At 46.7% G+C, this 14,199-nt stretch overlaps 1 protein-coding gene across 1 annotated transcript in view; it reads right to left on the bottom strand.

The window, feature by feature from the left end:
• LOC8023746 (steroid receptor seven-up, isoforms B/C) overlaps positions 1-14,199 on the bottom strand; it is a 172,153-nt gene that overhangs the window by 49,976 nt on the left and 107,978 nt on the right. The gene's annotated exons all lie outside the window — the stretch shown is intronic.

The following is a 14,199-nucleotide window of genomic DNA, read 5'->3' as shown; positions in this document are numbered from 1 at the left end:
TGATAAATTTACAAGTATGTACCAACAAGCTCAACTCTTAACCGTTATTCAGTCTATGAAACTTAACTGGGTCAGGTTTTGTATGTCCTGCGGGACGTATAGTGAACTAATATTTAACTGGGCTTCTTGCATTGTACGCGGAAGAGCTTGAAATCCGAGGATAGCTGAAAAACAAAATAGGAAGGACTCGATTTTCTGTAAAGTGTTAGCAGGTTGTCTAATTTTTGCCCTACAAATGGATAACTTGGTGGCGCTGGTGTCGCTTTTGTTTCACCAATAAATACAGCCCTTTGAGAAGACGGCAAGAGTACCCCAGTTGACAGCACATTTTCGGCTGCAGACGGTTCGAAGCAGTGTAATGGAGAACATTTCTGGACATGCGATAAAATTACGTGATGATGTAAAGATGCCTTAAGCTATTAAGCGTCGTGAACGATGTGACTTCTGCAATCCCAGGCCTCTAGAGTATAATTTTCTAAAAGAGCCCGTAAAATCGATTAACTTGTTACATCGCCGACACAAGAACTTGGACTTGAAACAGTATTAAGAACAAAGAGAACAGTTGAAATAGGGAAGGCACAGTCAAGCTCGCGGAGGTCTATAATATTTGATCCCGTAGACAGTTGTACAAATGGGAAAAAAACGCGAATTTCTCGTTGCACTTTTTCGCCAGGTTTGGGACAAAGTTTCGTGCCCCTAGACCCTCTCGCGTACACCTATCCATGTGTACATATAGTAGTCGATTGTGGACACAGCAAATAGAGAGACGACGATGTTGATGATGGTTGAGCCTCGCTGAGGCGCGCCTGCGGTTGCCAGACTCGCGCCCAAACAAACAATTTTTTTCTTCGTTTTTTATTTTTTGCCGCCGGTGGTTAGAGTGATTTCAGAAACGCCTACCCCATCAATGACGGCCGTAGAACCGATGCCCCTTCGGCAATGTTACATTTTACTGGCACATTTCTCACATGCAGCGAAGCGCTGCATGCGAGAAATTGCTTGCGCTGCATGTTGCAATCGTATATACATGCTGTGAATTAGGGACTATTTGGGGGGATCGGTGGCCGAGTGGGCTAGTGGACTAGCACACCAGCTCGGAGCACGTGGAGCAAAAGCTCGCGCTGCAGAACCCAGGGATCCTGACATCAATCCCACCCCTGCTCGTTTCGATTTGGATGAGCATCGTACCGGCGTGCGGTCGTGTATCCCTACTGCGTGGTGCACGTTAAAGACCCCAGGCTAGCGGTTGTACTGCACTGGCTAAATTGCCCATCTACAGTGAGTGACTCGTCGCAACTTTAAGAAAGGCTGACCAACTACACGCTCTATAAATATCCACACAACCCCATTTTTTACGGACTATTGGAACTGAACAGAATTTTCGTATTTTCCGGAATCAACCCAAAGATAGACAGAGAATAAAGGCACAAAGTTTTGTAAAGGTCACTGTTTCCTCCGCGGTTCTTGGACAGCAAGTACATGATTCACAGGCAAAACATACAATCAAGGACAGGACACGCTGCTCACGTGTCGTCTGCTACTTATCGTCTGCCATGAGCAACAGTTTTGACGGTGCGATACGAAGCTGGTGAACGCTCCCGTGAGCACGCGCTTAGCGCGAGGTCAGCGCTAGGGGTGTAGCGCCTAGCGTGTGAACGAAGCTACGCAGCCAATCAAACAGTGCCGAAACGGCATCATCACGGCGATCGTCGCCTTTGTACGTCTGCTATCACCGACAAAGTCAATAGGGAATTGTAGTAGACTGTTTTTCTTCTCTGCTACGGTATCACTGAAGAAAATGCCGCAGCTGCGCATGCGCGCTGCCAGCCTTGTCTGCACAGTACAAGGTCTTGTGGCGGATTACGGAGCGCTATCCGGGTGCTTAGCGGGCTGCGGAAACGGTCTACTACAATGCCCCAATGACGCCACGATACCGCTATTTTTTTTTTCTTCTGAATTTGATTGGTTTAGTTGACGATAACAAATCCGGAAAGACCACGAGCGCTGTTTCGATACGGTTTTAGCGGTCATATAGCGAAGTCTGTGGTTGGACCGACAGTGAAACAAACCATAGGCCTTTGGCTCATGGTTGCGCATAAGTGCGTGGCTCGGACACACGCCGCCTAAACTGGGAAAACCCTTTACCCGGAGTAGGGACGATACGAGAGAATTCAGGTGCCCCAGGGACACCCGAGAGTAAGTACTCTGGCGAACCCGACGGGTTCCTAGGAATCCAGTGTCGCAACCCACGGTCTCTAGAGCATCGCAGCGGAGGTGAGAGGACGACTGCGGCATAGTATCCTGCGGCAATAGAGGCCGAGCTGGCCGGCGGCGCCGCGGTGGGAGCGAGCCGGCCCTCCGTCCGTCGGTCTCTGCAGCACGCGTCCCGGGAGAGCGACGTCGCACGTTCTCCGGCGTGATCGCCCACACCGGGCGGCCCGGCCACGGAACCTGTCCTCCGCATCCGGATTCCAGAAGGGGAGCTCTCGCGCCGCCGCCGCTGGACCAACAGGTCCGCCATCTTGCTTTTGTGGCTTCTTGACTGCGGCTGCCCCGCCCAGCCGAGAACGCCACGCTCGCCCCTCTGGACTCACGAGCGAGCTTCTTCTTTTCGGCCTCTTCTCGTTACTTCTTATAGCTTTGCCGACTGCTTTCGTTTTGTTTATTTTCTTTTCCGGGCCTTTGTGGCGGTTCTTGTTGATCGTGCCGTGCGGGCAGTGTTGGATACCTTTTGGGCTCGTTTCTGAACTTTAGGACTCGCTTGATCGTAATTTCGCTCCTCTCTGATGAAAAGTTGTGATGACTGATGCGTCACAAACATGACGGCAGCCTGCTGTACACCGTTGATATCCCATATGCCCACCTTGCTCACAGGGCCATGGTGTCAGGTCGTACAAGTAGTGTACCTGTTAAACATATCTGTCGCAATAAACTCGACGAAACATTCGGAGCTGAAGGGGTTTCAAATAAATGTACCATTTAATGTCTCTCGTTTTTATTTTAGTGACAATGTACAACTGCGTTTTTACCGAAGCTAACTCCGATATCGTGTGCGTCCGTTGCACGTCGTGGCCTAGCGGAGTGGAAGCTAGGAAAGCAGTGTTGTAGGCGTTACTGCGAAAATGTAACGAAGTACGTCACCCGTTACTTGCCAATAATTGGAATGCGTTACCGTTACCGATACAAAGAAATGCAAGTTAATTTTGCGTTCGTTTTTTCTATTTATGAATTAGAACGTTTTACTGGTTCGACGCTACGGGCATAAGCGCCACAGTTCGCGAAACGTTATGCACACGCAGAAACTTAACAAAATTACCTTGACTTCTTTATGGTTCCACCCGGTGAAAGGAGAGGCAAACTTTCGAAGATATGGGGGATGAGTGGAAGAATTCATATGACTCAGCGCCTAAAACACGAAAAGATTGAAGTGTAAGTTCTTTTTTTCTTTTGTTAAAGTTTTTGGAAAAATATGTAACGAGTCACGTAACACCATTACCCATTATTCCAAATAAGTAGCGTAAGTAGTACGGTATTCGTAACTGATATGAAATATGTAACGGAAACGGAAAGTATCGGAAAGTGAGCCCGATTGGCCAGCTTCCAAACACCTGCGCCGCAGAACCAATCGCACGTGTACGCGAGAGTCGCGAGTTGACGGCCCGTTATGAGTTCCCTCGCACGATCATAGCCTCCTGGCAGTTCGACGATGGCGCAATAGGCTTCCCGTTCGCAGAATAGACCGATCTCACGAGGAGTTGCGCGACGCCACCGCTGCCGCGGTGCATTCTGGTACCTGTAGTTCTCCCCAGTTTTCCGGCCGCGTCGGCGCGCATTGTACGCCCGGCGTTTGGAAATTTTCGGGTTAGCACGAGACTTTTAGCCAGGTGTTGACTCATGGTTTTCAATCGGATGCTTCACATGTTGGATGCCACGGAGTTATAATAACAGCACCAGGCAAAAAGGCCACGGATATTATGTCTTCCCGCAAGAAAGAAGCATGGCAAAGAAAGGTCGACAGAGCCGGACAGTGCGGCGGGAAAAATAGCGTTTTACAATTTGTTTCGCGATTTGCTTCATAATTTATATCCAATTATTGCACGTCAGCTAAAATATGTAAGATTGCAGGGCACGAGACATAGAGCGTGCCGAAGTGTTCCGTAAGCTGGAATCTCTCTAACCATTTGCTCCGTAGCGGCCTATTCGTTGGTCTATCTCAAATAGGACCTCCGCACTGCTTTGCGGAGGCCGTTTTTAAACACTTCTTAATCGGTGTATTTTGGTGGTTATAACTGTTATTGCGACGACATGTTTCAAGGACAACTGTGCTTCAAAAGATCAGGACAATCACTACAAAAGAGCAGCGATTTCCGATATGCACCACGTGATATCAAACAACTTTTTTCGGAAGCAGCCTTTATTTTTTTTCCATACCAACGCGAAAAAATTACATAATACAATTTAGAAGTGCAACACGTACTTACCGCCAAAAATGTAACAAACGAACCTCATCCATTTTGTGGCGGTCTATTAGGCTGGTGTTACTGATCCATTTTGCACTAGCACCAGTCGAGACCGCAGAAAAAGGCTTCCCCCGTCGGGCGACTGTTAGCGTTCGGATCTTGCGCAAACAAAATAAAACTGAATAGAAACTGTGCACGAAAAATCATCTCCACCCCAAGCTTTCAAGTATCTGGCATGGTTGCTTTTTTTTTTTTTTTTTTCTTTGATAGATGCCAATTATTACGGCGCGTCAGGCAAGGCCTTTCTGTAGATCAGTCCTTTGTGTGCAGGCTTCTCCCGCTGTTCATCTGTACTTTGTCGCACAGGCTGTCAACCAGAATGAAACAACTTTTAGAAAACTATCGCTGACCGAGAAAGTCTATTTAGCTCCTCTTACTTGATAGCTGATTAAACGTTATGCACAAGACTGAGCACCGCCAAGCTCAGTTTTTCATCCCATCTGATGCTGTTACGTGGTGCTACACCGAGCCGATGGTCCCTCGAATTTTTGTGTTCTTTGCCATTGCATTAGATGTTCACTTGTTTGCAAGGTAATCGAGATGTCCGAGAAGTCGGAATGCTCGAGTAGTGGCGCCGTTGTTTTTTTGTTTTGTTTTTTCCGCGGCCGCAGTGGGATTACCCCGTGAACGGCAGTGGGCTCACGCGTTCACGAAGACGAAGAAGCCAACGACGACGAAGCAGACGACAAAGCGATTCTAAAGCGATAAGACGACTGAAACTGCTTTTCTGCACCTGCTGGGGAAAGTAAGGCATCACAAACAACACAGTCTTATGAAGTAAAAACATGCAAGAGAATCAAGGTGATACCGGGCGTGCCAAATGATAATATATGATGATGTACGTACGCGCAGCCGTATGTAGCCGGGAAGTCGGGAAGGGATGACTACAAGTAGCATGGCGGCGGCACCACTTCCGGAATGCGCGCGCCTGCGCAGTTCGCTTAGTGACATCGGTCTATTGGAGCGCGAGGACCTGGTAGCACAGGGCATCGAAGAGCCATTTCTCGGGGAACCTGGACGTCAGCGCACAGCTTTTGCAGCGGCGAGGACCCGAAACACACTCGTTCGCTCGGGAGACGTGTGTTTCGGCGTCACGCCGAGCGGGGCGCCAGTCACGTGGCTCTCCTCTCATCCGTTGTCCGCCACTCCACCTTTTCCAGTTCGACGGTCGCTTCTCGTGGCGATCTGCCAGGCTTTATCAGTATATTAGGAGGGTATGGCACGATATATCTTCTCGCACCTCAGTCTTGCGCAATCTCGATATTCTCCCAATAAAGAAAACAAAGGGACGACGAGGCGTGGTGTCAAAGAAAGACTCGGCGGCCCATATCAGGAAAATGGACATTGCACTCGAGCGTTGAATGCGTTTCTGGTCCAAGGCGATTCTTTATATATAATGATAATTCGATCCACAGATCGAAATACTGCTAGGGATATTTTAGGACGCACTACAAAGCGTGAGTACCGTCAGCGTTGGGCGACTCACTAAACCCGAGTTACACTGGCCATACACCGAACAAGAAACGGCGTTCGTAGCAGACATGATGACAAAATGAACTGCCTACGCGCCTCAAGCGTTTTTGAAGAATGTTTGCTACGAACATGTTGGCAGACATTTTCTTTGTGAACAATGTGACCGTCATACAAGGAACAAACACGCCTCAGAGTCCGCAGGCTGCGATGTATTACAGATACGGCTTAAGGGGTCTATCAAGAAGACAGCCAAACACGATAATAGAGGAAGAACAATGACAGTTGGCCTAATAAGGTCCTCTACGAAATATCTTTTTTTTTTTTTTTTTATATTCAGAATAAAAATTTTCACGGAGAGCTCAGGCTGATGTCCGATGTAGAAATGCGCCAAGAGGATACAATATAAATTCCAGTAGCTCGTGTGTTTCAGATAGGATTCACTTGTTGACGCGCAACCTTGCGCCGCGGGCTTTATGGACAACGGAGAGTTCATCGATTCTGGGAAGTGCCATCGCAACTGTCGCTCGAAGGACCTTTCTGGTGAATACGGAAGCGGATCTGAGCAGATGGCTTTCGCAATAAAAGGACTGGCAAACAACTGTTGTGAAAGCACGCGCTTCCCATAAGATTACCCCTCGAGTTATAAGGCTCCTAAAAAAAAAAAAAAAAAAAAAAAAATTCATTTTAGCAATTTTGTTGGGACACGTTTGTCGAAAATTTAATTTTACGCGAAAAGAAGAAATATTTTATGCGCGCAAAGCCCATGACGTCACGGAATGTTCACAGACTCTTTCCACCTCAACGAGGTGGTCATCCACTTTCTCCTCCTCTCCACGTGCCCGAAATGCCGAGAGAGAAAACAAGTGGAAAGGATGTGACTGCCGACTAAATCGCATCTCGCGCCGTCAATAGTGCTCTAAAAGGGTTTCCTTTTCGTGTGAAGTTAATCTCTCAACACGCGTGTCCCAACCAGACTGTTCAAGATACTTTTTTTTTTTCACTTTCATTGTTTTTTTTAACAATAAAGCTCTTTATTGGGCCTCACCCAACACATCCTGGACGAAGAACACTGTACGTGGGTCACAAAAAAAACATATTTTTAAACGAACCAGGATAAACATCAACATCTGCTGTGACAATGTTCAAAAGAAAACTGTTGCTGCGTACGTTTGATTTAACAAAAATGACCAATGTTTCGAAAAAAGAAATAAGATTTTCTTCCTATCCTTTGTTTTGACAAATAAAACGCGCAACTAGCCGACAGGAACGCTTTTTATCTTCTGGCCTAAAAAAAAAAAAGTCTTAGGTGCATGCCAAGTTATAGCGAATTTTAGTTTTTTTAGTTATCATGTTTCATTGAGTAGACTGCGAAGATAACTGTTCTGAAAGCATACGCTTATGAATTCCTCCCCGAGTTAACAATAAATATTTTTATTGCAGCTTTCACAAAACTCCATTTGCATTTATATAATTTTGTATATGTTTAGACATAAATTTATATATTTCTTTATATATCAATTATAATTTACGCTCTCAAAAAAAAAAAAAAAGACCAATAAGCAATTACACTGTCGCAGCCAATTGCAAAACAAGTTTCCGAGATTATATATATATTTTTTTTAATTTTTAGAATGGGGTCGACAAGTTTTCAGAAATGCAAGCACTGCTCTTCATAAAGGAGCGACTGCTTCTCTTTTGAACTCGAATACTGTATAACAAATTGCACGATGTGCTCGAAATGTACGCAACTGGATCGAGGCACACTTGCACACACAATGCACTGAAAACCGGTACAGTTTGCAGATGTGCGCTAAGCTGCCTCGGGAAATAAATCCCGATATGTTCGATATCCGAAACGGAGTGTCTCTGGGAGATCCTACGTGGGTTACATTTCGACGCCGTCGACAATGTACTCGTCATAGGGCGCACAAAAATACGAAACCGCGACATTTATAATCTCGTCCCCGCTACCCTCACCTCGATACCGCTAACGCGATACCGCCCGCACAGAGCACCCATCCGACGAGACCTCGTGAAACGAATCGCCGCGTGCGAACCTTAACCATGATAATAATACCGGTACGTAGCAATTATCGCTCCGAACTACACAGTCATCAAGTCAGACGCGGCGGAGTACCATCTCACGGTAAAACAAAAACACATCGAAACAACGACAGCCGAATATTCGCCGCCACCAGCAAATCCCGCGCATAAGCAACACACGCAATAATAAAGAAACACAACAACAACAACAACACAAAGTGGTTCGATAGTCCAGTCTGGCCGCGCTAATCGAGTCTGCATTCCTATTCTCCCGGTTGCGGCAACGAAGCCTTCATATGATACGCGCGCTAAAGAAAAACAAAAAAACAACCTCGGCCAATTTGAACCAACCTGGTGAATATATTGGGTCGCAGAGGGAAAGAGGGTCTACCATTTCAAAACAGTACGGCGCTATGTTTTTTTTTTTTTTTCTTGTATTTTTTTATCACCTTAGTATATCGTACGCTTCTTGCATCTTCGAATTAGCATTGTGTCTGCGTGTGTGATGTAGCTGGGTGTATTGTCCTTACGTTGCACTTATCCGAGCACGGGCTGGTCTACAAGGGCCGGTTGTAACCGATCTCAGGTGACCTTGACGGGCTTGCCCGTTATGGAGCGCGGCGGCGGCCCAACAATCCCCTTCGTGCCCGCGACCGAACGAGCACGCACACACCGACACGTAAGCACGCACACGGATTAACCTCACATTGCGCGCGTATGAAAGCGTGCGTGGGCGTGTGTGTTGGCGAGACAAGTCAGCCTGTGGACAACTTTTGGGGTCTTTCTTTTTTTCTACTATTCAAATTAGCATAGAAATTTGTCTTCGGCAGAACGATGTAGAAAACGAACGGACCTGCGCAACTGATTTTAAGCCACTGTACGCGGACCAAAACTCGTCACACGGTCCCGCGGAAAAGAAAGTAACGCGATCAAATAAACGATGTAACCGGTGGACCTCTACGCCCCCGTAATTCGCTACGTCTCTACGCATTAAAGGTGGAGGGATGTAACTAAAAGGTGAAACGTAACGGCGACGCTGGTATCGCGTTATTAGCCTCGAGATCGACCTAGAGGTGGCGCTACGGTCGCGCTATCATCGTCATCAAAGCGGGGATAGGAGAACGGTCGCCCCATAGGCTTTCCACGTTCGCGCGCGAGATGGCGTAGATTCTTGCGTTTATTTTGTCGCATACTACCGGTGGTAAAATAATTCTAGCGGAAAAGGATGCGGTATTGTTCGGTGCTTCAGTGCAGATTGAATCGTGTTGCCAGCGTGCGGCCTAAATTTATATAATCGCTTCTGTGGGTGCGTCGTCTGCTCTAGGTGGACGTTGTAAAGCATGGATCACCACGACTGATGCCTGTCTCCGGCTGAACTGGAATATTTGTGTTAAATATTTGTTTCTTTTAAAATGTGTATCGATTCATCAAAGTGGGAATTAGAAACAACAATAAATTCCAACCCAGATAACATAATACTGGTACTGTGGGCTGTGAAATCGCAGCTTCTATGCTGTTTTTTTAACTTCTAGCTTTTGCAGTAATATAAATATTTAGATCGAAGATAAGTTAGCGCTGTATTGGAAATTACCATGCTATTGAGTTCCTCTGCTCTTTTACTTTGCCATAGTGTGGGTAAGTTTTTTGGAGTCTGAACAAACCTACTGCGTTGCGATGAGGAGGGTGTGTCTCTTCTAGTTAAGATCTGGGGGGCTATGTTCGACAAATGTTTCGTTTCTCCTAAAAAGAAACGGAAGTGACAGAAGTGACGATATCGATTCTGCGTGGTTACAGGCTCAAATGACGAAACTTCCCTCTTTCGTCATTTGAGCTTCTAACCAATCAGACGTGATATCGTCACTTCCGTCACTTACGTTTCTTTTTAGGAGAAACGAAATATTTGTCGAACATAGCCCCCCTGCCAACTGCACGGTTGGCAGGACAACTGAAACAAGTGAAACAAACTGTTCTAATATATCTACCTTGACTGTAATAAACGAGTGTAACCGAGCAACGCAGCAATGTTCCTGTTATTAAATGTTTTTCTCGGTAGTGTGGGTTCACCCGCTTCAATTTGCTCGGTGAGGGCCGCGGATGTCAAGAGGCTAATACTATAAATTTCTTGCTAAATAATCTTGTATTCAAACACAATAGACTCTGCAACCCCAACAAACGACGCGCACCGCGACACAGACAGGATTGGGCCCAGTGATACTCTTTTACTGATGAGGGCTAGCGACCTTCACGAGACGTTCCGAACACCCTCACCTAACGTATACCTGGACTGGGCAGTTCATCGATTAACTTTCAGATTATTCAAGTAATACTTTAATTGCAATTTTTTTTTTTTTGCCGGTTAATTGGAGTCTTGTGCTGGAGAAAGTCAACAGGGAGTAAAAAATGCCTGCTTTAATATTTTTGACGTCTTTATTTCTTTTTGTGACACAGGCTTGCACGGTAAACCACTTCAGCGTGCTTCTCATTTCACCGAGGGTGATGATACCGTTTATATAATAACTTTAAAAAAATACTTCACTTTAAAAGGCCTCCCGTGTTCATATTTCTGTAGGAGTCACAGCGTGAAGTTAAGAATGGGAATGCAATATGCCATTTATGACATAGTAAAACCAGAAAAAAATGTGCAGTTTTTACGCCTTTTACGCAATATTACCGGCGAAAAATCCACATACGGATTTATTGAGTGATTAGTCTATTAAAGGATAGCGATCAGTCGGGTTAATGTTCTAATCAAACCACAGACCCACTCAACATTCAACGCTTTATGGAAGCCACGGTTTGTGCGAGATAAAAAAAATACGACTCAGATTATGGAAGCTTCCGACTTAATAATAATCGCTTTGCTGAATTTCTACGCATGGGAAACGATAAAATACAACCTTTAGTAAGAAGAAACGGCAAGAAAAACATAACATTTAATAAGGAATGTCAAGCTCAGCCTGAAACGGGCTTGCGTCGTCGATATTCATGCTCTGTGCGTGCGCCCGTAGCAGACGACGCACGGCGGTATCCCCGCTTTCGCGGGTTTCCAACTTCGGCCGCACGGTGGCGACACGGTTCGATCTCGAGGCGAATACCTACGGAGATCTCATTGCATGGAAACGGAGAAGGGGTGCCGTGTTACAAATAACGTAAGAACACCGCGTTAGTCAAACAAACCTTTGACACATTTTCAGGAAAGAAAAAACAATTACAAGTAACGGCACCGTGCTTCCGATGGACATCAGATAATAGGGAGTTTTAGTGGTAACCGGACAAAAGCTCACCGGACAAAAGCTCACCGGGCAGAAGCTCACCGGACAAAAGCTCACCGGACAAAAGCTCACCCCTTTTTTGACAGACCCGGACAAAAGCTCACCCGTTTTTTGACAGACCCGGGCAAAAGCTCACCTCGATTTCTTTTTTTTTTTTTATACCCGGGCGAAACACGGGCTGAAATAAAGGGCGGACGCAATGGACATGGGACCATTTTTAGGAGAACTTGTACCTCATCCACCATTGAGTTACGAATTTTTTAAAAATACTTTGAAAGAACGGGATTTCGGCCTTTTGGAAAAGTACAAGACAGATGACCAGTTTAGAAAATTGTGCGGGATTTTAGATAGGCTCAGGTTCTTTCCACCACAGCTTGTTCCACAAGAACTAACCACCAGGGAAAAGTCTACCGGTGACATCGGCTACCTGCTGGACTACTTTGATTGCACGTATGTCAACGGCCTCTTTCTTTATGCTTCTGTTCCATCTGCAGCGGCACCCAGAGCGAATTTTTCCCTCCGCCTGACTCTGCGCCGACGGCGACCGGAGTTTCCCCCGGTACGGTGGAATATGTACGACACCGCTCTTCAAGATAAAGACCGGATGAATACCTGCGAAAGAGTACCGGGTTCCAGAAGCTCGTCGGCCACGCCCATCCAAGCGTCTTGAGGCTGATTGAATGCCTACAGCAAAATCAGGAGCTCGTTGCCACGGCATTGACAAAAGCCCGGAGAGGTGAGCCTACAGTAAAGCGGGTGCGAAAAATTACTCTGCACCTGCAGAATCGTCTTAGAAATATTTGCGAGAGCTTGCATGTACATCGAGATCTACCAATACTGCTGGAGCTAGTGGAGGGGACTGCATTCGCTTCTAACCAATCGATAAATAAACTTGTTTCTATTAAAATCAGCAAACCATTCGCCTGTCAGATTTAATTTATCGTTGCCTTTTTGTGTCGCGCGCATGCACCTAAGTTGTCCGCACTCGTGTTAAGACCAACATGAAATTTTCTCGTGGTGAGCTTTTGTCCGGGTCTGTGAAAATAGGGGTGAGCTTTTGTCCGGGTCTGTGAAAGAATGGGTGAGCTTTTGTCCGGTGAGCTTTTGTCCGGTGAGCTTCTGTCCAGTGAGCTTTTGTCCGGTGAGCTTTTGTCCGGGATTCGTTTTAGTAGACCGTTTCCGCAGCCCGCTAAGCACCCGCATAGCGCTCCGTAATCCGCCACGAGACCTTGAACTATATGCAGACAAGGCTGGCGGCACGCATGCGCAGCTCCGGCGTTTTCTTTACGGACACCGTAGCGGAGGAGAAAAACGATCCGTTACAACTCTCCAATGCTACGAACCGTCGCAGCAAATCCACCGTTGATAGATAAAGGAAGAAAATAGGCTTAGAAGGGCGGGAGGAATCGTACGTTCGTCTTCTTAGACTTGAACTAGGTGGCGCAAGCTACCGCCCGCTACAAATGGAGCCAATAACATCCATCCATCCAGCGTTGTGAACGTAAATCACGTGACCACCCGCTACCCGTGTCGCCGCACACAACGATGGCTACTATGTTGCGGAGAAAAGAGTAACCTGGCAGAACGAACGCGTTACGAATGCGACGCCGTAACGTTATGCGGTAAACGTAAGGTACCGTACACGATCTATTCTATGGTCCCGTGTCGTAAACGATGCCCCCGCGAAGCGCGTGGGGGAGGGGGGGGGGGGGGGGGGGGGGGGGCGAACGATGTGAGTGTGCTGGCGTCGACAGCCCTTTCTAAGGGATCGGTTTTTTTTGTTTTTGTTTTTTCTGTTTTACCACCTTCCATATTTATAGCCGCGCGAAGGTGTTCCTTCCGGAGGACGGGGACTGCTCGGGTCCTTGCAAAAAAAAGGGACAGCTGTCGGAAGTTACTTCGAAAGCGGGCATCAACATCAGTCGCCCGATTATTGCTACATCTTTTTCTTTATTAATCTTTTTAAGCGGAACTGTATGTGAAGGCGGGTGGAAGGCGTAGCGCTTACGAAAGGCGGACTTGGACAAAGACTTCAAGGTTAGGATGAAGCCTCTTTTGCATAACCCGGACGCGCTAGTGTTGCGTGTTGACGGCGAATTAATTCATTCCGAATAGATGCGGCTGTTGCGAAGTGTCGGAGTTATACAAGATTGAGAGGGGGAAAGGGGGGGGGGGGGGGGGATAACAGGGGCTGCGCTCTACACGCTAACCATTTTACGGTCCCTCACAGTTGTCATCCTGTTCCCATAGATGAGCAAACAAAGAAGCCTGTCGGTGTTTGGAGATACAAAGCCAACACACACAAAGAAAGCGAAGCTCAATAAAGACTGATTGCTCTCCTAAGCCTCCAGAAGACAAACAGACAAAAGGAACGTGTTCCGTAAGGACGTCCGGTAAAGTGTTCCATCCCGCATTGTAAATATAAATTGGCGCTTCCTAATAACGCGACATGTAACGCAATAAGGAGAACGCATTAGATGCGACGGAAATAGGACCAAGTTCTGCAAATTTACACACAGCGCAATCTAAGGTCTATGATTATTACATGAAACCAAAATACTAACGCGTTAGAATGCAAAGCGACAGAAACACCACGTAACAAGTCAGAAAGAGGTAAGTCCCTTCGAGTAATGTGATATGATATGGTATAAAACTTTACATGCGACGCGATTCAGGAGACATCTCCGATGTGGCACGGAACGCGATACAGGTTAGGAGCCATACGCAGTGGGCGATCTAACTCGTTCCATCCAACTTGGCAAAAACGCGTTACAAGTAAGGCGTCACGAGAGGACATATAAATAACTGGACTCCGTGCCATATTCGAGACTCCAGCCACCCATAGGAATCACCGATCCAAAACCCTACGAATGTCACGTGATCTTGGAGAG

The sequence above is a fragment of the Ixodes scapularis genome, unplaced genomic scaffold (genome assembly GCF_016920785.2).
Source record: "Ixodes scapularis isolate PalLabHiFi unplaced genomic scaffold, ASM1692078v2 PGA_scaffold11__112_contigs__length_91849675, whole genome shotgun sequence".
In the NCBI taxonomy this organism is placed as follows: Eukaryota; Metazoa; Arthropoda; class Arachnida; order Ixodida; family Ixodidae; genus Ixodes; species Ixodes scapularis.
This window is presented reverse-complemented; position numbering and strand designations above follow the sequence as displayed.